Genomic DNA, 24,476 nt, shown 5'->3' with positions numbered 1-24,476 from the left:
GCACAAGAACCGCCTGACCCTGGGAGGCGCAGGTTGCAGTGAGCTGAGATTGCGCCAGTGCACACCAGCCTGGGTGATCTGGGTGGCAGAGTGAGACTCAGTCTCAAAAAAAAAAAAAAAAAAAAAAAAAAAAAATTAAGAAAACCCTGCATGTTGCCACACACTGCATCCGCATGCATCCCACAATCTAGGCTCTCTCAATCAGGACCACCTGTACTGTGTATACTACTAGCTCCTCGTGTTTCCTCTTTCTCTTCCCTCTGCTGAAAACCATTGTCCGAGACCTCTTGCAGTCTGCATTGCTTGTTTCAAGGAAAAGTATTTATATTGTGTGACTTTAGGCTAAAAGTAATGTCAGTGCCATGAAACTATAATTTTTTTTTTTTTAAATGTGGGTCTCACTCTCTCGCCCAGTCTGAGTACAGTGGTGCAGTCACAACTCACTACAGCCTCGACCTCATGGGCTGAAACGGTCTTCCCACCTCAGCTTCCTGAGTAGCTGGGACTATAGGCACATGCCATTACAGCAAGCTAATTTTTCATTTTCTGTAGAGTCAGGGTCTCATGGTGTTACCCAGGTGGGTCTTGAACTCCTGGGCTCCCAAAGTGTTGGGATTACAATCGTGAGCCACCAAATTTGGCCACAAAAATATAATTTTGAGCAAGAAAAGTGTTGGCTAATGACACTATTTACTTGTTCAAGATTTATTGAGTTGCTCTTATAATGCCAGACACAATTTTCAGCCCATGGAGTAGTCTCTGCTCTCATAGAGGTTACATTCTAGTGGCAGTAGGGTGGCTGGATGGATATTGTTGAAGGGACAGTAAACAAATAGGCAAATAGGTGAATAAGGGAATCATAGATACTGAAGTGGTTTGAAGAAGGAAGAACAGATAGTGACAGCAATATATTGATTTTGGAGTATTAGAAATTTTCCATATGGTGGCTTAGTTCCTTGCTCGTACATTGTTTTTGGAACTATCATTTTGAGCATACATCATCAAAATAAAAAGCTAACTCCATGTTTTGGTGTCTGATTGTTATCATACATTAGATACAACAGTGAAATCACAGCAGACCTAATAATTATAGACCCTAAACCTAACAGTCGTTAAAGCAAGAAAAATACATAATAAAGAATACATGGAAGGAAGACAGAGCGGCAGTTGCAACGATCCTGTATTTCTTTTATTACGTTACAGGTAGTAGAGACTTCTCAAGTCAGTTTATGAAAATGTGTTAAGGTCACTAGGACAGTTTATTGTGTAATTTTATTCTATTTTATACCAAAGAGATCTACTCATGATAAAATTGGGTTCAATAAAATTGGCCTTTTAGGAGGTGAATAATTGTCTAACATTCATTCATTCACTAAAAATTATTGATGAGATATTGGTATGGGTTAGACAAAGATAAAGGATGCAAGATTTCTGCTTTCAGTGAGAGTATAATCTGACAAAGAGTATGCAATCTGCATTTAATCTTCTTTGGTGAAAGGAAGATTATGTGGCTCAAGGTGGGGACATGAACAAAATGAGGATTCAAAGATAGGGGAGTTCACTTTTAGTAGGAAGGACCAAGGAAAAGTATCATGAAGTGAGAGAGACTGAGGACCTTAAAAAAAAAAGGGCATATCATTGGCTGGACATAGCAGTGAAGAGTATCCAGGTAGAAAATGTAAAGTCAGTGTAAGTATGCAGTTAGGAAGCTATCAGTCTGTTTAGATAGCATATAGTAGGTCAGAATGACTGGAGCTTATGAGGAACACAGCTAACCCTTCACAACACAGAACTGTGGTGGGCTGATCCCCACAGAGTCAGAAACTTTCTTATAACTTTTGACTCCCACAACATGTAACTACTGATAGCCTACGGTTGACTAGAGGCCTTAACAATCATATCAACAGTCAATACCTCATTTATACTTAACATGTATTATATACCATATTCTTACAACAAAGTTAGCTAAAGAATAGAAAATACTATTATGAAAATCGTAAAGAAGAGAAAATTCTTCTACGAGTCATTAAGTGGAAGTGGATCACCTGCTGTGGTCTTCATGCTGAGTAGGCTAAGGAGGAAGAGGATTGGCTGATATTGTTGTCTCTAGGGTGGCAGAGGTGGAAGAAAATCTGCATATTCACAGAGATTTAAACCATGTGGTTTAAATTTATGCAGGTTAACCTCAGGAGTCGTGCAGTTAAAACCAGGTTGTTCAAGGGTCAACTGTAGCATGAAATACTTTGGGAAAGGTTAGCTGATACCATAGAAACCTCAGGAATAATCCCCAAGTGGAGTCTGAGACCCTCTGTATGATGATTTTTTTTTTCTTATGAGTTGCAGATGGGATTTAAAAGGCCGTGAGTATTATCTGTTTTTTAAGCAAGGTTTTTTTTTCCAAGATGTTTGTGCTTCTTCTCAAAGATAAATTGCACACCTACAAAAAGACTATAGAACAAACATCATTTGTAAATTCCATATTGAAATTACTTATTGGTTTAAAAATTACACTTGCTTTAAACAATTCTGTTTAAAAATTATATTTCTAAAAGAGCATGGTAAGAGTTGTAAGTTGATGCCATGATGGGAATATTTTCTCTGCCATTTGCAAAGTATTGAAAAGATGAAAACACCTTCTTTCTTTCTTTGCCAGGTTCACAGAGGCTGGTTTACAAAGCGAGGGCAGCCCTGCACCATTTCCTGATTGTAGAGAAAACAGCTGTTGCTCTGGGGCTAATTTCATACAGCTGGAGAACTCCAACTTCAGGTAGCAGGTAGGAAAAGCACTGGAGAAATCCGGGCATTATTTATACCACATTGAGGAAAGCATAGAGAGTGAAACACATCTCAGTCTCTTGGTGTCCTGTAATTTTGAATTTGTTGTACTGAACAATTGAAATACTGCGTGGCCATGGTAGGCCCTAGAGGAGCTGGAGGTCAGATTTTCCTGAATTTTAATGTTAGACTAAGGAGTTTCAGCTTTGTTTTGACAAATAAAAGGCTTGAGAAATAGGCATTTTTGGCTCATGCTGTTGTTTTGGTTGCAAGAATGACTTATTCAGAGTTGTATATTAAAGCGTACTCAATGTTTATGTGAAAAACAAAATTGGAGGATAAGAAACTTCAGGGCTTATGCCCATGTAATTTGTAATATTTCCCCTTACAAAGAGGCCATATATTCCCCCTGGAAAGTTAGTTTTTTAATGTGCTCTACAACATTTAAAGGTAATTTGGTTTTCTTTTTTTACGATTTTTTTTCACATATATATGAAAAGATCTTGGGTCGATTTAAACATATTCTTCTAGCAAGGCTCTCAGAAGTTAAATAGCTGTATTTTCCAATATCCGCTTGACTAAACCTGTTTCAACCATGTGTACTGTGACTGGAATGTGTAATTCGTGCATATATTAAAGAGAATCACAGTTTAGGATGGATTCATAATGATATTGCCATCAAATTTTATGGATCAAATGGAGATTATTTTCTGGAGGTGAGCTGTTTTTATAAAGGCCTTAGGTATGGAATGAATATCTTATATCCTTTTGCTAATCACAAGGGTCTAGATAGTGGATGACAGATTAATACAGGCTTTCATGTTATATTAGTCAGTGTGGAAAGGAATCTTAGAAGCTTTTCCTATTCCTAAATATGTTTATTTCTTAATGAGAAAGTTACACTATGGTCCTTCAACAGCCCTAAAAAATCAGTTTATCAGCATTCCTCTGAGACTGTATACCAAGTTAAACATTAAAGTGGTTCCCAAAGTGATTTATAATTTGAATTAACTGGGCAGTTAAAAAAAAAATCTTGAGCAGGACCATTCAAAAAGTCTGATTCTGTAGTTCTGGTATGGCTTTGAAATCTGTTTTATAAAATAAAACCAGGTTTGAGAACCATTGCTTTATTAGGTCATGGGATAGTATAAAATAGAAATGGATATACAATAGAAAATAGAAATAGAAGCTTTCCCTTTTATTTTGCTTTCTAGTTTGGCTGAAGGAACACATGAAAAAAGTGACACTTTGAAAGCTAGTGTATGACTGACTATATGTGTGTACATGTGTGTGCACGCATATATTTTATATCTATAAATATAGATATTGACATTTAGATTTATATATGTATATAATGTATATATATAAAATGTATATAATGTATATATAATATAATATATAATGTATATATATATAATGTATACATATATAATATATATATATTAGTTTAGTCATTCAAGGGAGAATTTGGTTGAATCAAAAACAATCTCAATAAAGAGTATAAAAATTCATTTAAAATTAAGACTTCTTTTATGATAACCTTTAGATAACAGAGTGATATTTCAATTTTAATTCTATAATTCTGTATTATAAAATTATTTTTAGCATAGTTGCTTTTCTTTATATTTTAAAATTAAATATCTTTAAAAGTCATTATTACTATTTTGTGCTGAAAGCAAATATTTATAGATGAGCTGGGAATAGTAATGAAAATATTTATATATTCTGCTTTGTAGTCTTCATTTTAATAAAGAAACATGACATTATTTTTTCCTAAATAATATTGTATTTGATTAAATTATTTTAACATAAGTGAATTGGACAAAAATAGCCCCGACTCTGATGACATATTATCTGCTTGCGTTTGAATATTCACCAGTTTTTAATGGTACATCTAACTCACTGTTAACAATCATGTTTTCTTTTCCTACTAATTAATCTAAGGGCTTTCAATTTTGTTTAGAAATACGTTATAATTTACAGATGATCATTTTTTACTTACTGTAGTTTTAATAACAAAAATACTACCACTTTATATATATGGACTTTGGAGTTAACACAATCTTTCATATACAATCTCATTTACTTCTCACAGCCACACTGTGATGTAGTAGGGGATAGCTTTTACATGTTTATAAGTGGTGAAATTAGACTCCATAGGGGTAAATTATTTGCTCAAGATTGCATTGTTAGTAATTATCAAAACTGAGACTTGGTCTCATTGTTAGAACTGGTTTGTGAGTGACAGAAGTCACAAAATCAGATGCCTGCAGTGGCCTCAGAGTGAACGTATATGGGTGAAGACTGAGCGCAAGACCCTGGGGAGTGAAGTGGTGAACTGGAAAACCTAAGTCTTGTCTGTTGGGAGCAACAGAATTTTGATGTAACTTTGAGTTGCTTTGAGCTACCTTGGGCATAGGATTGCCAGATTTGATTTTTTGCGACAACCTCAAATTCCAAATTTTATGTGATATGCCTTTGTTTTAAATGTTGGCAACTAATTAGAAAAGGTGAAAGAAATGGTCTAAGCAATACATACCTGAGACCCAATGCCATCGCTAATTTACAATGTGTGGGGAACCTGACTATTCACAGAGCTATTGTGCAGTGGCAGAGATCTAAATTCCCTTCTCTAGAATTGACCCAGAATCGGTGACCCTAAGGAAGTATTTAGTGACAAATCTTTTTCACTGGATTCCCTCGATGGACTGTTTCTTCTTTCGTTTGTTTAACCCAAATATATTGAATGCCAACTGTGCACTTGGCACTGTAATGCAAAGAATATCATATAGTGTTTGCCCACAAGTCTCATCCTAAAACATCCTAGAAGGCAGTACAAAAGGAGGGGTTGGAAGCAAAACAGAAAACTTTACTGTAAAAGTGGCTTTTAAAACTGCATTTTCCTGGCAGGCACAGTGGTTCACACCTGTAATCACAGGACTTTGGGAGTCCAAGGCAGGCAGATCACAGGTCAAGTGATTGAGTCGATCCTGGCCAGTATGGTGAAACCCCATCTCTTCTAAAAATACAAAAATTAGCTGGGCATGGTGGCATACACCTATAATCCCAGGTACTCAGGAGGCTGAGGCAGGAGAATTGCTTGAACCTGGGAGGCAGAGGTTGCAGTGAGCAGATATCGCACCATTGCACTCCAGCTTCTGTCTCAAAAAAACAAACAAAAAACACCAAAAAAAATTTTATATCTGTGTATGCATAGGAGAAAACTCAGTAGATATAGTGTTTGATACTATTGGCAGTATCAGACATCCACTGCAGTTCTTGGACCATATACTCTGCAGATATGGGAGGGGGCTACTGTAAACAAGAATCTATGCTAGGTATATATTTTATGGTTCCATACAACCCTTCCTTATATAGACAACCCTAAAAAGAAAAATGTTACTTTATTTGTGGTTTCCAGCATAGCACTATCTTATTCCTGGACAATTAGAATAATACTAGATTAAGCATTTAATACTTAATCACAACCTTGATTTTTCTGAATCTATGTGTTTTCTAATAACAGTTCTAGTATTTTTATTACTTGATGCCACAAAGAGCTTTCACACTATACTTTTATTGAAAGATGTACTTGCTCTTTGAAAATATGAATGTATTAAATGAATAATAGATTAAAACTTGAAATTATACATATTTAACTTTTGCATGCCTGCATCTGTAGAGATAACACATATGTGTGTCCATGTGTATATGTATGTTTTGAGAGAGGGGTGTTGGTTTTACATCATTTGATGAATTTCACTGAATCCAATCATGACAACCTGTTTGTTGTTGTTATTAGAGATGAAGTTTCACTCTTGTTGCCCAAGGTGGAGTGCAATGGCATGATATCGGCTTACCACAATCTCTGCCTCCCAGGTTCAAGTGATGATTTTCCTTTCTCAACCTCCAAGGTATCTGGGATTACAGGCACCTGCCACCAGACCCTGCTAAATTTTGTATTTAAAAAAAAAATACATATAAGTTTCTGGGGTACATATGCAGATCGTGTTACATAGTTATACATGTGCCATGGTGGTTTGCTGCACCTATCAACCCATCATTTACAATAGGTATTTCTCCTAATGATAACCCTCTCCTAGCCCCCCAACTTCCTTGCTGACAAGGAGCTGTGACCCTTTGGAGGAGGAGAGTCATTCTGGTGTTTGGAATTTTCAGACGTTTTGTGCTGGTTTCTCTTCATATTTGTGGCTTTATCTGTCTTTGGTCTTTAATATTGGTGGCCTTTGGATGGAGTTTGTGAGTGGACATCCTTTTTGTTGATGTTGATGCTATTCCTTTCTGTTCGTTTTCTTTCTATCAGTCAGGCCTCTCTGCCAAAGGTCTGCTGGAGTTTGCTGGAGGTCTACTCCAGACCCTGTTTGCCTGGGTATCACCAGCAGAGGCTGCAGAACAGCAAAGATTGCTGCCTGTTTCTTCCTCTGGAAGCTTCATCCCAGAGGGGCACCTGCCAAATGCCAGCCAGAGCTCTCCTGTTTGAGGTGTCTGCCCCTACTGGTAGATGTCTCCCAATCAGGAGACACAGGGGTCAGGGACTCACTTGAGGAGGCAGTCTGACCCTTAGTAGAGCTCGAACTCTGTGCTGGGAGATCTGCTGCTCTCTTCAGAACCATCAGGCAGGGACATTTAAGTCTACTGAAACTGTGCCTATAGCCGCCTCTTTCCCCAGGTGCTCTGTTCCAGGTAGATGGGTGTTTTATCTATAAGTCCCTGACTGAAGCTGCTGCCTATTTTTGCAGAGATGCCCTGCCCAGAGAGAAGGAATCTAAAGAGGCAGCCTGGCCATAGTGGCCTTGTTGAGCTCTGGTGGGCTCCACCCAGTTTGATCTTCCAGGCAGCTTTTTCTTTAACACCATGGGAGTAAAACTGCCTACTCAAGTCTCAGCAATGGCAGACATCCCTCCCCCCACCAAGCTCCAGAGTCCCAGGTTGAACTCAGACTGCTGTGCTGGCAGCCAGAATTTCAAGCCGGTGGATCTTATTCTGCTGGGCTCTGTGGGGGGTGGTACTTGCCTAGCTAGACCACTTGGTTCCCTGGCTTTAGCCTCCTTTCTAGGGGAGTGAATGGTTATGTCTCGCTGGCATTCCAGGCATCAATGGGGTATGAAAAAAAAAAAATCCTGCAGCTAGCTCAGTGTCTGTCCAAACAACTATCCAGTTTTGTTCTTGAAACCCAGGGCTCTCGTGGTGTAGGCACTGAAGGGAATTTCCTGGTCTGCAGATTGTGAAGACTGTGGGAAAAGTGCAGTATCTAGGCTGACATGCACTGTCCCTCATGGCACAGTCCCTCATGGCACAGTCCCTCATGGCACAGTCCCTCATGGCACAGTCCCTCATGGCTTAGTCCTTCATGGCTTCCTTCATGGCTTCCCTTGGCAAGGACAGGAAGCTCTCCAACCCCTTGTGCTTCCCTGGTGAGGCTAATGCCCCACTCTGCTTCTGCTCACCCTCCATGGGCTGCATCTGGTGTCCAACCAGTCCTGCTGAGATGAACCAGATACATCAGTTAGAAATGCAGAAGTCACCTGCCTTCTGCATTGATCTTACTGGAAGTTGCAGACCGGAGCCATTCCTATTTGGCCATCTTGCCAGCCATTCCTTAATTTTTGTATTTTTAGTAGAGACAGGATTTCACCATGTTGGCCATGCTGTTCTTGAACTCCTGACCTCAATACATCTACCTGCCTTGGCCTCCCAAAGTGCTAGGATTACAGGTGTGAGTGAGCATTCCCAGCCAAAAACCTGTTTTAACTCGTTGTATTACTCTCCATGACTTGTCAAAGAGTTCACAGATGGATTTGATATATAGTCTTAGAAATTAGATTAGCATACTTGTGGTTTTCTTGTTCTTTATTCTGATTTTCTAGTTATATAACATTATACACACACACACACACACACACACACATATATCATTATATTCTATATCTTTCTATTACATCTTTATGCATAACATATATATAGGATTTCTTTGCTCTTCATTTTGTTTTTGCTCTTCACTTTCAATACTCTGAAAAGTCATGCATATCTTTCCCTCTAGCCTATTTCCAATATTGGAAAACTACTGGTATGCTAATCTAATTTCTAAGACTGTGTATCAAATTAGTCTCTGAACTCTCTGACAAGTCATAGAGAGTAATACAATGAGTTAAAACGAATTTTCATGATTTCTAGTATTGGAAATAGGCTAAAGGGAAATAATAGCAAAAAATATACCATCCCCAAGTTCTTTATACATACACACACGTGCACACACACAGATAGTTGAATGGAATATAACCTAGTCTAATTTTTCTCAAGTGGTAGAATGAATTCATGTGCAAGCTGAAGATGAGACATAGGGTTCCTATTTCTTATATCTCTTTTGGTCGTAATAGTACATCGTTTTAGACTGAGTATTAAAATCTTATTTATCTCTGGCAGGACTTTGCTCATATCTGTCTTATATACAGCAACACATTTTTTGCACTTCTCTCAAGAAGCAGATGTATTAGAAAGCACGTAGACAAAGAAAAATTTCTATATTCACTTTTATAAAGATATTTCAATGTAAGTGGCAAGTCATTAATAATCAGATAATAATAGCTATGATAAATGTTTTACATTTGTTTAAACAAATTTATTTTTTATGCATCATGTACAATAAAATGAACTATCAGATGATGGTGAAATGTGGTTCAGAGATAGATCAGCAGACTTTAACATTCATCCAAAGGGACCTTCTACTAATAAGAACCTACTTGTGTGTGTATCTTTGTCATTTAAATTGCTGTGAGGGACATTGAATGTCTGCAAAATATTGTTTCTCAAATACAATTCATCAGAAGGCTCCATGAAAAAACTGATCAAATAAGTAGGCAAAACACTATATATCCATTTATTTTCTTAGAAATCCACAGATTATGTAAGCATATTAAAGCCTGTCAGTATGCCAACTAGTATGTTAAGATGCTGTTGAATATAGTTTAACCCAGTATTTTCTTGCATTATTTGACCATTGGCCCCTTTTCCTCTAACAGCAGTGTCAATATCTATTACAATTAGTATTCAGAAGACATTAGCTAAAAACCAGTTTTGAACATATGGAATTCTTCTTAAGAATTTTCTTTTTTTCTTTTCAGTGTTACCATAACAGCAAATAAGTAGTCATGGTCATAATTGCTACCTGTTGCTGAGAAATAAGTTTATGTTATAGGAAATGTGAGTAGGTAAATCTACATTATTTATAGATGAAATTAACAATGCGAAAATTAGGATGTAAAATATGAAGAGACAAACAGAAATGCCTTCACATGCCAGGCTTCAATGAAGTTCCATTTTCCTCTATAGATTTATCCATGATTGACTTATAATGCCCTGTGAAAGTAAATTTATATGAAAATAATTTATTGCATTTAGCCTAATTATCTTTTCCATGTGCATTTGGCCCTATTCACTTAGTTTATTTTTACTAGGAAAACAATTGTCCAGGTTCTTTAATATCTCTGGTGTTCCTTTACTTCCTTCAGGGAAAAAATAATACCCCTCTACCTCATGTAAGTTTTGCTCACATCTCCTGTTTTTTTTTTTTAATTTTCATCACTTTAAAATTGTGCTATCATTTAGAATATAATTGGAAAACTATTGTTCATGGAATTTGATGATATGTTCACATGGTATCATTGACCCCCAAATTTTCTGTTGCATTGTTATCAGTGCTTATAATTAAGTTCCTTGGTTATTAACACAATTGCTGCTTAATGCCTATTTTAGCTTCATCTAGGCTATTGTCTTTTAGAAAGTTAACAAGTGAGGACAACTCAGTTTATTATGTAGTTTATCTGAGGGCCAACATAACTTCCAGTGGATACATGCAACCTGCAAGTAAAGTCTGTTTTGTGCATATGGACAAAAATATTAAGAAAAGGCATTGAAAGAAAGTTGAAAAGTAGGTTTTGAGCATCTTTTACTAATAGTTCTTTGCCTTTATACAGCAGTCTTTAAAACCTGGTTACATAAATGCTTGCTTAAAAAAAAATAAAAGCAACAAATTAGCTGTTATTAATCAAATTGTTAGGAAAAAATCTGGGACACTGATAATATTGAGTGATTTACCAAATATCATGTGATTAATAAAGGAACAGAGCTCAAACTGAGATATTTTTTCTAACCTTCTGTTTTTGCTTTCTTCTAAAGTTAGGCTTTCATGTCCTTCAAATCATAGGCAAAGAGCATATTCTATTTTCTAATAACTGCCTACTCAAAGTTTGAATTCGTGACTTCTGCCACCTTCATTTTTAAGTGAGATTTTAAACCAAACTTACCTATTGAAATATAACACATATATGGAAAAATAAAAATCCTATGTTTACAACTCAGTGACATTTCACAAAATGAGCAAAACCATGTCATACAACACCCAAATCAAAGGAGAGTACATCACCAGCACCCTAGAGGCTCGTCCCAAACCCAGCCCAGTCAACAGACCTAGGCAAGGAAGGATTGGATGGGAAAATGTTAGACTGCAGTCTAGTTCTAAGAAAGTTCAGCAATGCTGATGGAATTCTATAGCCAATAAGTACCCATCAGAGAGTCTCACATCTCCCAGGAGAAGGCCTGCCTTAGTATCCTCACAGTACCCAGACAGTGGATGGGAGGGCACAGTGGGAATTGTGGCCTCTGAATAAAGTGATAGATTTTAGAGTACAACAGCTGAGCTGTCAGTTAATTATACTCTGTGAAGTTAGAGATCCATGGCCATGACAGTGCCATAGAGGGATATCTTTGTGACTATTATTTACAATGGTTTCTTAAATAGGACTATTATTTACAATGGTTTCTTAAATACGATTACATACAAAAGACTTACAATAAATGTCAGCATGGATATGGACCAACTGGAACTCTCATATGTGCTGATGGATATGTAAATTAATAAAACCATTCTGAAATACTGGCAGTATCTATTATAGATGAACATATTCGTACCCTAAGTTCCAACATACGTATTTTTCCTAAATGTCATGTACAATAATGTTCATAGCAGCATCATATGTATATAGTAGCTCCAAACTGGAAGCAACCCAAATGTCCATCCACAGAAGAATGCATAAATGAATGATGTAATTCATACAATAGAATGCTGTAAGTAATACAAGTCAACAAGTGCTTCTTTCATTTTTTTGTGTGTTTATATCTTTGAGCTTTTGTTCTCCATATTCATGTTTGTTTTTTTTTTTTTTCTTTTTAATTGGTAAAGCAGGCACTGGAATGGAATAAATGCAAAGATTTCTGTCCTTTGGGGGTTTACAATTTAGTAGGAGAGAAAAACATGTAAAACAAATACTTTAATTTCAAGTATAACGTGTCGCAAGCTGGGAGGCTGGAACTCATGGTCTATGATTTTAGCACAGAGGTAATTTTTGTAGTGGTAGTGCAAAGTAAGATTTTAGTCGAAGTAGCATATGAGCTAATTCTTAAATTAATAATAGCATTTATGTATATGGACTACAGCACAGAAGCTAGAGTTGAGGGAAATATTCAACAAAAAACTTGACAAGTATTTGTGAACAATATTGGAAGGCCTTTAATGTCATTAGCCAAAAATTCATCAACTTACGTAAATTAAGTTACTAATATATAGAAAATATTGATTTATAATTTTAAAGCCCATGTATAAAGTCATATTATTCTTCTTTCCCAGTTCTTTTTCCTAATCTCGTTGATACTTTAGAGTTCTGAGCTTCCCTAAGTCTGAGAAATGCTTTGAAAACACACAAATATTTTCTACTCACTTGTTTTCAGGAAAGCAGCTGCAGCTTATCTCAGGATTTATGTTATTTAGGCTTCCTTTCTTGATTTGTTATAATATTAGTAATGAGATGGCCTTTTTTTTAGTGTGGGTTAGAAATGTGGTTTACATAATTTATATCCCTGGCTAAATTTCTCTGAGCATACAACAAAGGAGAAAGTGGTCAAACCCATTTATTTGCATTATACTCTGCTATGTTTTTGATAAATCATAAAACTTTGTTAAGGTCTGAGCATGTGCCACAGTTTCTCTAAAGTTAGTGAAGTGTACTTGGGTACTCTATAAATATTAAATAACGTTTAACTTTTCAAATCTGTCTCCTATTTTCTAATTTAAAAAATAAAGATTTATCAGAGTATAATAATGAAATCAATGATTCTTGAATTAAGAATCTTGTCTGGTAGTGAATTAGAAAGGGCTAATGACATTACCAGGGAGAATTCTTTTTCTCAGATGCTATAATTATCCCTCAAAAATAACTGTCAATAGATAGGATCTGGCAAAAAAATGATCTTTATATTTTAGTAAGCATGTCAGAAATGTATGTATAAGTAAGAGCTGTCACTCAAAAAGCTCAAATTGAGAAGCTGCTCCTATGTTCCACTGTTTTCTTTAACACACATGTTTTTGGAGTTGCTTCACTTTTGAACTCATTCCAGAATGAGTTTATGAGCCTTATAATAAAATTACCTATTTTATTATTTTATCTTTATTTTTAACCAAAACTTTTACTGCATTGATTGACTGCATGCATATTTATTTTTTAATTAAAAATTAATAAATTAAAGGAAATTTATTATCTGTGAAGATATTGTAAAACAGTAGTAACTAAGAAAGGGTAATTCTTAGATTCATGGATAAATATTTGGAACATAAACAGCAGTCATTTAAATTATTTTGCTCTTATTGCTGTTAAAGAATTGTGCTTTAAACCACCACCTTAAACTAGATAAGCCTCAATAAATCTCTCAAAGATGATTTTGAACTTTTTTCATGTGACCCTAAAGAAGGTTTTGTAAATGTTACATGGCAGAAGTCAATAATGAAGCACTTTGATAAACAGCAAATATCAGTGAGTGTTAGCTCTTATGTTTTGATATCCTTTTGAATATTTTTACCAAATTAAGATATTAAAGTTTCTATAATTTTAATTTAAAAATTATAACATAACATAGATTTAAAAGGAAAAATGGAATAATTTAAATAATTTAAAGTGACTTTCTTTGTATTAAAAACACTTTCTATATTTAGCTATTAAACATAACATTAACTAAAAAAGAGAATTTAAATTATTTTGATCAGTTTTTAACATCCAAAATTTTTAAAATATATTTTAACATCTCTGAAATCAGGACATTGCCTACTATCAAGGGTGTGTTAAAATCTCTAAATTCAGGTAGGGGTGGTGATGTAGGGTACATAAACTTATCACAGCTATTTATGTTATCACTTCAGCTGAGTTATGCATATCAATGGTACTTTACACATGTTGAGGTTAATATTTGTTTAAAAAGTCCTATGAAGTGTTATGTTTTGGCATTGAAATGAAAAGTTATTGTATACACAGAAGGGCCTGTCACAAGGGTAACTGAGCAAACATTTTATATCAACGAAGCAAGTATCTGGCACTGGAGGATGAACCACTGCAAACAGCCAAATACTTTGCATGGACCAGTAAAGAATATCCTGAAGTAGGTGAAGGTCTGTTACATTTTGTTACTAAGATTTAGGCAAAAGAATGGCCCACCATGCAGAGAGAAACAGAACTGAAGGAAAGAGAAATTGCCAAATTTCCCAAAACGGATAAATTTTGAAGCAGACAATCTAGTAGGATTGATTCATGCATTATGCATGTTGTTGAACTTCTTTCCAAGAAAACTTCCTAATGACTTTAAAGAAAGTTATTTCCAGCAAGATATGATTTAATTGAGAAAAAAGAATGAAAATATGAGTGTTGACTCAGAGAGAGGCATCAGCCTCAAAACTCACAGAATTGGTATTAACAACTTAGAAGAAAATCCTGGAGACAAATAGAGCATTATTTTCAGAGGTGCTTTTTCACCATTACTTTGTTTAAGGTTCCAGATTAAACTCTCTAGTATTTCAAGGACATGAAAAGCAAGTCAATGCAGTCTTCGCTAAAATTATGATTTAAAACTACATTATAAATCATCTGCTTGCTGTTTCTATTTTATTTTCTCTCTCCTGACCACTCCTTTTTAAATTTCTTACTCTTTGTTATGGAAATTTCAAAACTGAAAATAGAGTAGTATGGTAAATGCCATGTACACATCACCTAGTTTCCATAAGTATCAGCATAAGGCCAATCTATTTCATCTAGACTTTCTACCTCACCCCCACTTTCTTTTGACATCTCCAAAAGAGTAAGTTAGAATAAATCTCAAACATCAGATGCTTTCATTCACAAACTTATGACTCTTAAGAGATAAAGGCCCTCCCCTCTCTTCACCTCCCTGTCCCTTCCCCTTCTTTTCCTTCTTTTGCCTAGATTGAAGTGCAGTGGTGTGATCTTGGCTCACTGCAAACTCTACCTCCTATGCTCAAGCAATTCTCCCACCTCAGCCTCTCTAGTAGCTGGGATTACAGGTACATGCTAGCACCTGGCTACATTATTATTATTATTATTGTTGTTATTATTGGAAAGGGGAGGGTTTTATTACGTTGCCCAGGTTGGTCTCGAACTCCTGGGCTCAAGAGGTCCACCTGCCTTGGCCTCTCAAGGATGCTGGGAATATGGGCATCAGCCACCTTGCTTCTCTTTTGCTTAATGTAACTATAACATCGTTATCATATCTGAAAATTAATAATTCCTTAAGTTTAATATCCAGTCAGGGTTCAATATCACTGAATTGTCTTACAGTTTTTTTTTTTTTTTTTTTTTTTTAAAGTGAAGTTTTGCTCTTGTCACCCAGACTGGAGTGCAGTGGTGTGATCTCAGCTCACTGCAGCCTCCACCTCTCAGGTTGAAGCTATTCTCCTGCCTCAGCCTCCTGAGTAGCTGGGATTATAGGTGCACGCCACCACACCAAGCTATTTTTTGTAGTTTTAGTAGAGATGGGGTTTTCACCATGTTGGCCAGGTTGGTCTCAAACTCCTGATCTTAAGTGATGCTCCTGCCTGGGCCTCCCAAAGTGCTGGGACTACAGGCATGAGCCACCGCTGCCTGGCCACAATTTTTTTTTAAAGATACCGTATTTTAGAAATTTTAGGTTCGTGGAAGGCATAGAGATATCCCGTATGCCTGTGCCCCCACACAGGCACAGCCTCCCCCACTATCAAAATTCTAATTAGAGGGGTGTATTCATTACATCTGTACCAACCTATCATTATCACCCAAAGTCCATAATCTACATCAGGATTCACTCTTAATTTTGTATGTTCTAAGAGTTTGTACAAACTTATAATATCATGCATTCAACATTATAGTATCTATCATACAACAGTATTTCCATGGCCCTAAAAATCCTATGTGCTATGCCTATTTATCCTCCTTTTCTTTTAACCCCTGGCTATTACTTATCTTTTTACAGACTTCATTATTTTGCCTTTTTCAGAAAATCATATAGTTAAATCACATACTATGTAGCCTTTTCAGGTCGGCTTCTTGCACTTAATAATATGCATTAAGTTTCCTTTGTGCATTTTCATAGCTCATTTCTTTTTAATGATGTGTAATTTGTGAATAATATCCCACTATCTTGATATACTGCAGTTTATTCATTCGCCTACTGAAGGGCATCTTGGTTGCCTCCAGTTTTTGGCAATCATGCATAAAGCTGCTATAAAACATGTATGTTCAGGTTTTTGTGTGGATGTGTTTTCATTTCTTTTGGATAAATAGTATGATTGATTGTCGGATTGTATGGTTAGAGTCTATTTAATTTGGTAAGAAACCACCAAGCTGTTTTCCCAAGTGGCTGTACCATTTCTGCAGTCCCACCAGCAATGAATGAGTTCCTGCTGCTCTATTTCTTCACCAGCATTTGGTGATGCTGGCTTTTACGTATTTTCATCATTGTAGTAGATGTATAGTGATCTATCCTTGTGGTTTTAATTTACATTTCCCTGATGACATATGATGTAGAGCATCTCTGCATATGCTTATTGGGTATGTGTGTATCTTCTTTGGTGAGGTGTCTATTATAGTTTTTGGCTTATTTTTTAAATCAGGGTTTTTTTATTGACGAGTTTTAAGAAAATTCTTTGTATATTTTATATAAGTATTTCACAAGACATGTCTTTTTGCAGTCCTCATTACTTTTGATAGTACAGAACACTGTGTGGGAAATTAGACATGTTTAAGATGTTTATGAGTAGGAAGAAACTCAGGTTTGGTTTCTGAAAGTGAGAAATTTTACCTTAACATTTATTTAGCTTATACTTTACTTATGACATTTGGACAGATTAATATGTTACAAATGTATGCCTAAATGGTAGTTCTTTTCAATAATTATGGAGTAAAAATTCTAAGTGATGAGAAATCATTTTATAATGGTTTGACATTCATTTCTCATTTTTCTACTGGTACAAAAGAAATGGAACATCTGCAATGGTATATTGGAGTTGATGAAATATAGTGTTAAGAATAACAAATATGTATATACGCAGTCTAAGAGTAGACATCATTCCAAGACTCCACTATTATCTCTCATTACACTCTATTTCAGTTTTCTGTCTTCCTCTTGTATTGAACTTGAAATAATTGATGGTCATCTTCTTTTTTTTTTCTATCAAACTTTAGTGTATACAGCTCTTTGTATAGATTTCTCAAAAATTATAGTTAAGGGTAGTGATTAATATTAATCTTCTTTATATCCTTACTTGGTCTGTGTATGGTGTATTCTCTGAATAGTTGTGATGTGGTCATAATATGGACAATTATTTCATCCAAAAACATGACACTTTATTGATGACTAAATCTATCTTGGAACTAGTGCCATTAAATACTTGAAATCAAAACTATATATTTCCATTTAGTGGAATTACTATTGTTTGGATGATATTTATTAATATATAATAACTTAGAAGCAAAGAGAAAAATAACTTGTTTTTTGAATTTTCCTGTATGGATATATTGTATGGCTATATATGTCTAAATGTTATTTTCAATTTGAAATCTAGCTCATTCTTTGCTATATGTATTTGAAAGATAGATAGCTAAAGAACTTAAAAGACTGAACCTTTAAAAGTTAGGGGCAATAGCAGACTCATTTTTATCTTCCCAGATCCACCTAAATGGTTATCACAGATAACTGTTGATTCCCTCCTTTTTTTCCTCTTTAGATTCATTCTCTTTCTCTCTGCCCTGCTGTAATCTCTGGAAGGTTAATGTTTATTTATTTATTTATTTATTTATTTTTATTGCATTTTAGGTTTTGGGGTACATGTGAAGAACATGCAAGATTGTTGCATAGGTACACACATGACAGTGTGGTTTGCTGCCTTCCTTCCCCTCACCTGTATCTGTCATTTCTCCCCATGCTATCTCTTCCCACCTCCCCACCCCCCCCGTCCTTCCCCCATTTCCCCCCAACGGACCCCAGTGTGTAGTGCTCCCCTCCCTGTGAATATTAATGAACTGCAACTTCCAAACTCACTGGTCTTCTAATCTCTCCTGGATTCAGTCAGTGGGAGGTGTAAGCCAGTGTGGAGATTGAAAGGGAAGAGAGGTCAGGTTATTTACCCCTGTCTCCCTGGGGCTATGTCTGATAAATGAGAGCAAACCCATCTACCCATGGCCACGTCTCCCACCATGTGGCCCTTTTTTAATAGCTCCTGCTCTCACTAGGTTCCAGTAACACTGCCCCATCCTCCCACCCTCTAAAGCCCAGCATCTTCCTGTCATGGTTAGACCCGGGTGCTTCATGGTTCATTTTCTCAGCCCCGCCCTCACCTCGCCTTGAATGTGTCCTTTATTTACTTCTGGGACCCTGCTTGAGACAGTTGGTATTCAGCTTTTCTTGAGGCAAAATTTTGAAATGAGTATAAGAATCTGAATATACAGAATAAACATTTTTATTTTTTTAAAAAGTAGAAGAATGTGTGTTGTAAATTATAAGCCATGACAAATTTAACATGCAGCTATAGTTCTGGAATATTTTCCAATTTTGTGTTCATAAATGTATGTTTATGGTAGGAAATATGTTTTTATTCAAAAATATTAATAGAAGAAAGATTTATTATGATTATACTTGCAAATTTAGTTAAGCTAATCAGATGTCTCAACTTTGCCAGTGATTTTTGCTATCATTTTCGACTGACGAAATTCAATTTTCACTGAAAAAGATGAACTTATTCAGTGTTAAGATATTCATTAAGCTTTTTCATGACAGAATTTTTAGATACTGTATGATTCGTTATCTTTACATTGGAAAGTTCTTATTATTCGCACAGGTCATTCATTAGATATAGAAAGTTAAATCTCCAAGACATAAAGTGATTTATTCACAATCGTAATATTTGTTAAGCTTGTAGCTTGATTTTGAACCTCACTTTTGAAAGACCTTGAGCCCCGTTTTCATATAATAACGTGCTGCATCTCTCAGGATGTGAAAAGATGATTTATCAAAAATGTTATATACAATTTTCTAAGTTAATTATTGGACACCTCTTATTTCTGCCTTTGTCATGAGAAATGTATCTTAAATGAATAGTAATTTTCTTCTGGGAAGTTCTATTTGAAAAGAATACATTGTACGTTTTAAGTAAACAACAAGAACATAATTTTTGCCTTATTATTTAAGGTTTGAAAGTACATTTATTTTTGGAGGAAGGGCAATAATATTTCGTGTTAAATAAAAGCCATTGACCCAGAGTATCTTTTGTAAATAAGTTGTCCTGAAAGATACATTATGTTTGAGTCTGTTATTTCTTTCAGGGTTATTAATAGAAAAGCATTATTTAGAACTGCCAAGAAAATCAATATTGAAACACTTATGTACAAGGTAAAAATGGTGTATCATTATTGATGGTTATTTAATAGGGAGAAGTGTAGTCGCTATGTACATAGAGGTCTTACTCTCAATTAAAATGCTTAAATTAAAAGATTCAGCTGCATTAAAGTCTTTGGCAACTAAATTGTTCGTTTGTTTGTGACTGGAATATGCTTATGATTATTGCTGAGGAAATCTCAGCCAGATGGGGTTTGGCTGAAAGTCTTTAATGACAACCCCAGAGTCCATCCACTTGATGTTATTTTTCATCAATAACATAGACTATTGCCTTCCATTCTTGGAAAATATTATTACTCAACTTCAAATGCCCAACATTTGAATAGTTTTTATGATTAACATTAAATTAAAGAATAATTGTTTGAAGAATATGCAGCTTATTAATTATTCCAGGTTCTTGGTGCTGATTCAGTCATTTTTCTTACCTGATACACCCAAGGAATAAAACATTCTTTAATAACTTCTTACTATAGTAACTTGAAGGCAGAACCTCACCTAAAGAGGACATACCTAAATACTGGGTGTATGTGTAGTTCCTGCAAATGACCCTGATGCTTTTTTTTTTTTTAATTTGCATAAATTTAAGTGTAGTTTCGTTACATGGATATGTTGTGTAGTGGTGAAGTCTGGGCTTTTAGTGTGACCCTTACCCAAATATCGAACATTGTACGCATTAAGTAATTTCTTAAACCTCACTCCATTCCCATCTTTCCACCCTTAGAAATCTCCAGTGACTAATATTCTACACTCTGTGTACACAGATAAAGAAAATGTGGTATACACACACACACACCATGAGCTGTAAAAATGATATCATGTCTTTTGCAGCAAGCCAGGTGGAACTAGAGGCCATGATCTTAAGTGAAACCACTTGGAAACAAAAAGCAAAATAACGGCATGCTCTGATTTTTCTTGATGGCATTTACACGTCTCCCAGAGTTGAGAAGTCGTGGAGACGTAGTGATTAGGATGACATAAGCTGTACAGCTCAACCTCAGAGATAGCCTCAGTTTCAGTTTCCTCATCTCTACTGTGGGATAAAAACAAAACAACATTACAAAGTTATTTTCAAAATTAAAAAAATAAATTTATTTAAATCTCCTAGCACTGGCCTTTGTAAAATAGATGCTATCAATTCTTATTATTTTATAGCTAATATTGCTATAAACTTTAGCTTATATAAAGCTGTTTTCTTTTAGAAATGCTTTTACTGAACTCTTTGATCTTAATACAATTTGAAATGGAGAGTATAAGGAGTATGAAATTTGCTTCAATATTTATTACATAAAACTTATTAGGGTTATTATTAAAATTAGAGTTTCTCCTGTGTGGGAACTCATAGGGGAAACTTTGAACGACTTAATCAAAAACTTGATATCCTATTTATTCAGAAAACTGAAAACATAAATTAAACTTTCCTAGCTGACTCATGGTTATTAACAGTATCCACTATTTTGTTGTTTGTATCCTGAAGTCTATTGAGATGCAGTGGAAAATTTGCCCCAACAGGGAGATAGGTAAGGCATGATAACTTGATGAGAGTTAATAAAAGCATCCCTGTTGAAATAAAAGTTAGGAATAGAGAAATAAAAACTTTAATGCGATGAGATGGTCTGCAAGAAAACAGCCAAACAATCCTAATGTTATCATGTGTGCAGAAATTCCTTTCGTGGAAAACGTAGCTTGGCTATGATATTCTTGTTACATTTGAATTAGTTGCTATGGTGCTTATTTACGGCCACTGCATATGGCTATGTTGGGTATACTCTGTGCCAATATAACCGGGCTAGTCATAAAAGCCAAAAAGTCAGCGGCAACTCTTGAAATTGTGCAGAGCACAGTCTTCATGATGTTATCAGTAGGTCTGTATTTATTATGACTTTAAATCTTATGTATTACAGAGATGACACTCATCTATCAAAGCAGGGAGGTTTTTAGTGTAAAGTATATAGGTATCATGTATCTATTTTTGTTGGAAATTTTAATATTAGATAATACTCTAACAATTGTTTATAAAGCATTATATTTTAACGTACATGTGTATAGCTTAAATATTCCATTGGCATTTAAAAATAACTAACATAAACTTGCTTGAAAAAGTGAAAATTAAGTATCTATATAAATATAATAATGAATCACTGGAGAAAATCATGTTTTATCCATTGATATTGTCTCAATTTCTTTTGAAAAGTGGGTGACAACATAAAATGAATTTAAAATATTTGTAGATCTGAGTGTTTAAAGATAATATGTATCCAGCTGTGAAAATACTACGACTAATAATTGTCTTAGTCTATTTACATTGCTGCAAAGGAAATACCTGAGTCTGGGTAATTTATAAAGGAAAGAGGTTTATGGCACTCACAGTTCTACAGGCAGTGCCATCTGCTTCTGCAGAGGGACTCGGACTGCTTCTACTCACCGCAGAAAAGGGAAGGGAAGATGGCTTGTCAGAGGGCAAGAGAGGGAGCAAGACAGAGGGGAGAGAGGTGCCAAACTCTGACAATCAGATCTCCAGAGAACTAAGAGTGAGAATTCACTAAATCCTAAGATAACAGCTCCAAGCCATTCTTGAGGTATCTGCCCTCATGACCTTACACCTCCCACTAGGCCCTATCTTTAACATTGGGGGTCAAATTTTAATATAAATTTTGGAGGGGACGAATATCTAAACAATGTCTGTAACAGAGACTTTCATTTACTATGTTCACTATATTTCTTTCTTTCGTCTTTTTTTTAGATAGAGTTTTGCTCTGTCACCCAGGCTAGAGTGCAATAGCACAATCTCTGCTCACTACAACCTCCACCTCCTGGGTTTAAGCCATTCTCCTGCCTCAGCCTCCCAAGTAGCTGGGATTACAGGCATGCACCACCATGCCCAGCTAATTTTTGCATTTTTTTTTCTTTGAGACAGAGTTTCACTCTGTTGACAGGCTGGAGTGCAGGGGCTAATTTTTGTATTTTTTAGTAGAGATGGGGTTTCACCATCTTGGCCAGGCTGGTCTCAAACTCCTGACCTCAAGCTATGCACCCGCCTCGGCCTCCCAAAGTGCTGGGATTATAGCCATGAGCCACCACACCTGGCTGTTCTGTGTATTTCTTGGCCAACTGCAATTCTGCCAATCCTTCTGCAATATGACAAGAAATATACCACTACTGAGAAAATATCAAAATAAAAAATAGTAGTTGTAATTAAATGAAAAAATACATGTACAATTTATGTTTGAAACAACTGGTAAATGATATCGCTGCTTCATAATTCTAAAGCATTTTATTACAAGAAAATCTATGCCTTTCTACTACATATTCTTATAGCCATCTGACATATCACATGAGGGATAGCCAGACTGGGGTTAAACAAATAGTCTCACATTGACTGTAACACTTTACTAATACATAAATCATGAACTATGAGAATCTTTTTATGGAGTTTTTAGAAGCATTGGGTCTCAGACCAATAAACAACTAATGCTTTTTTAATGACTGATTTCACTGCTAGCATCACTTGGTGCTGTCATAAATATTAGACATTGTATTAAAAATAGAAGACCTTCTTGATGGCATCAGTTAAATACTGATGTGTTTTTAAATGTATATAAACCTATGCATGTTTTACTGGTTATGCATTCAGAGTGTCTCAATGGGCAGTTTAATGGTCTGAACATTCAGTTTCTGATATTTCGTGCGAATGGTAATTCTGGTGGGTGCTTTTATCTCTGGCAGGTGCTGTGCTCCTGTGCTTGCTGCTTTGTCTCATAATTTAAAAGAAATATTGATTTACTATCTCACTGGTTTGAATGTGTCTGGCATTATACATGCCACATGATCCACATTTTTCAGGTTTTCTGAAGTTACCTGATAGATCACTGGAACCAACAGAATCCCCCAGCTCTTCATTCTGTCTTTCAGATCTTAAGATGGAAGAATTTTCAGCATACCAAGCAACTGGTGCTAGAGTGGAACATTCAGTTGTTCAGCCACAGGCTAGCTTGCTATTTTTTTTCCTAAATATCAGATCCATTTTTCATTTCAAGGTAGACTCTAAACTCAGTCTTGTGGAAATTGTGTCCACGTGCTGAACATTGATGCAGTACTTCTCAGCAGACTTGAGAGAGAATAAATTATACCTGTTTGAGCCACAAATTAAGGGAAGAACATTTCCTTGGAATTATTAAGAGCATTGTGTAGAGATTTTCTGCCAACAGCTGGGGGAGGAGGGGACCAGCCCTAAGAAAAATAGGAAATAAAGTAGAGAAATCCTGGATTTCTAAAGTAGAGGGAACTCATTGTACATGGAGTCAGGTACTTGGGTTCTGGGCCTGGCTCTGTGTCAAGCTTTTCATTTACTTTAGGAAAGACAGCTTGTTTGGTGCTATCGAGTATGTTGCATGCAAACTCAGCTCTAATGTTAAGCATTACTACTTTTATTATTTGTAGTGCTGTTATGTGGTGGGTTCTGGTCATTATGTGTTATTGTATTTATTTTTTGCAATGCAATTACTGAAGTTTCAGAGGAGAAAACGGATGTCAGAGAAGAATAAGTGTTCTAAATAACACTGCAGGTAATCACTGGGGCAAAATTTTACTCCCTCATCTATGCACACGTATGTTTTGTATTAGTTGCCTATGGATGCTATCACAAATTATCACAAATTAGCTAAAACAGAAATTTATTCCTTCCCAGACTGGAGGCTGGATATCTGAAAGGTGTTGGCAGGGTTGGTTTCTTCTGGAGGCTCTGGAAAATAATGTCTCATCCCTGTCTCCTAGTTTTTTGTACTTAACCAGCAATCCTCGGTGGTGTTGACTTGTAGATGCATTACCCTGTGCTCTTATTCAGTTTTCACAAAGCATTCTCCATTCTATCTGCATCTAAATTTTATTTTTCTTGTAAGGAAAACAGAGTCCACTCTAATCGA

At 35.7% G+C, this 24,476-nt stretch overlaps 1 protein-coding gene across 5 annotated transcripts in view; it reads left to right on the top strand.

The window, feature by feature from the left end:
* The window catches only part of NAALADL2 (N-acetylated alpha-linked acidic dipeptidase like 2), a 1,288,446-nt gene that overhangs the window by 175,234 nt on the left and 1,088,736 nt on the right, over nucleotides 1–24,476 (top strand). For all 5 annotated transcript variants that reach the window (XM_074405415.1, XM_074405414.1, XM_074405412.1 and 2 more), the window contains one exon: nucleotides 2,654–2,774. The gene's annotated coding sequence lies outside the window, so the exon portion shown is untranslated. The remainder of the gene's footprint in view (nucleotides 1–2,653; nucleotides 2,775–24,476) is intronic.

The sequence above is a fragment of the Saimiri boliviensis genome, chromosome 9 (genome assembly GCF_048565385.1).
Source record: "Saimiri boliviensis isolate mSaiBol1 chromosome 9, mSaiBol1.pri, whole genome shotgun sequence".
Classification (NCBI taxonomy): Eukaryota; Metazoa; Chordata; class Mammalia; order Primates; family Cebidae; genus Saimiri; species Saimiri boliviensis.
The sequence above is the reverse complement of the archived record's forward strand: the minus strand, read 5'-3'. Positions and strand labels throughout refer to the sequence as shown.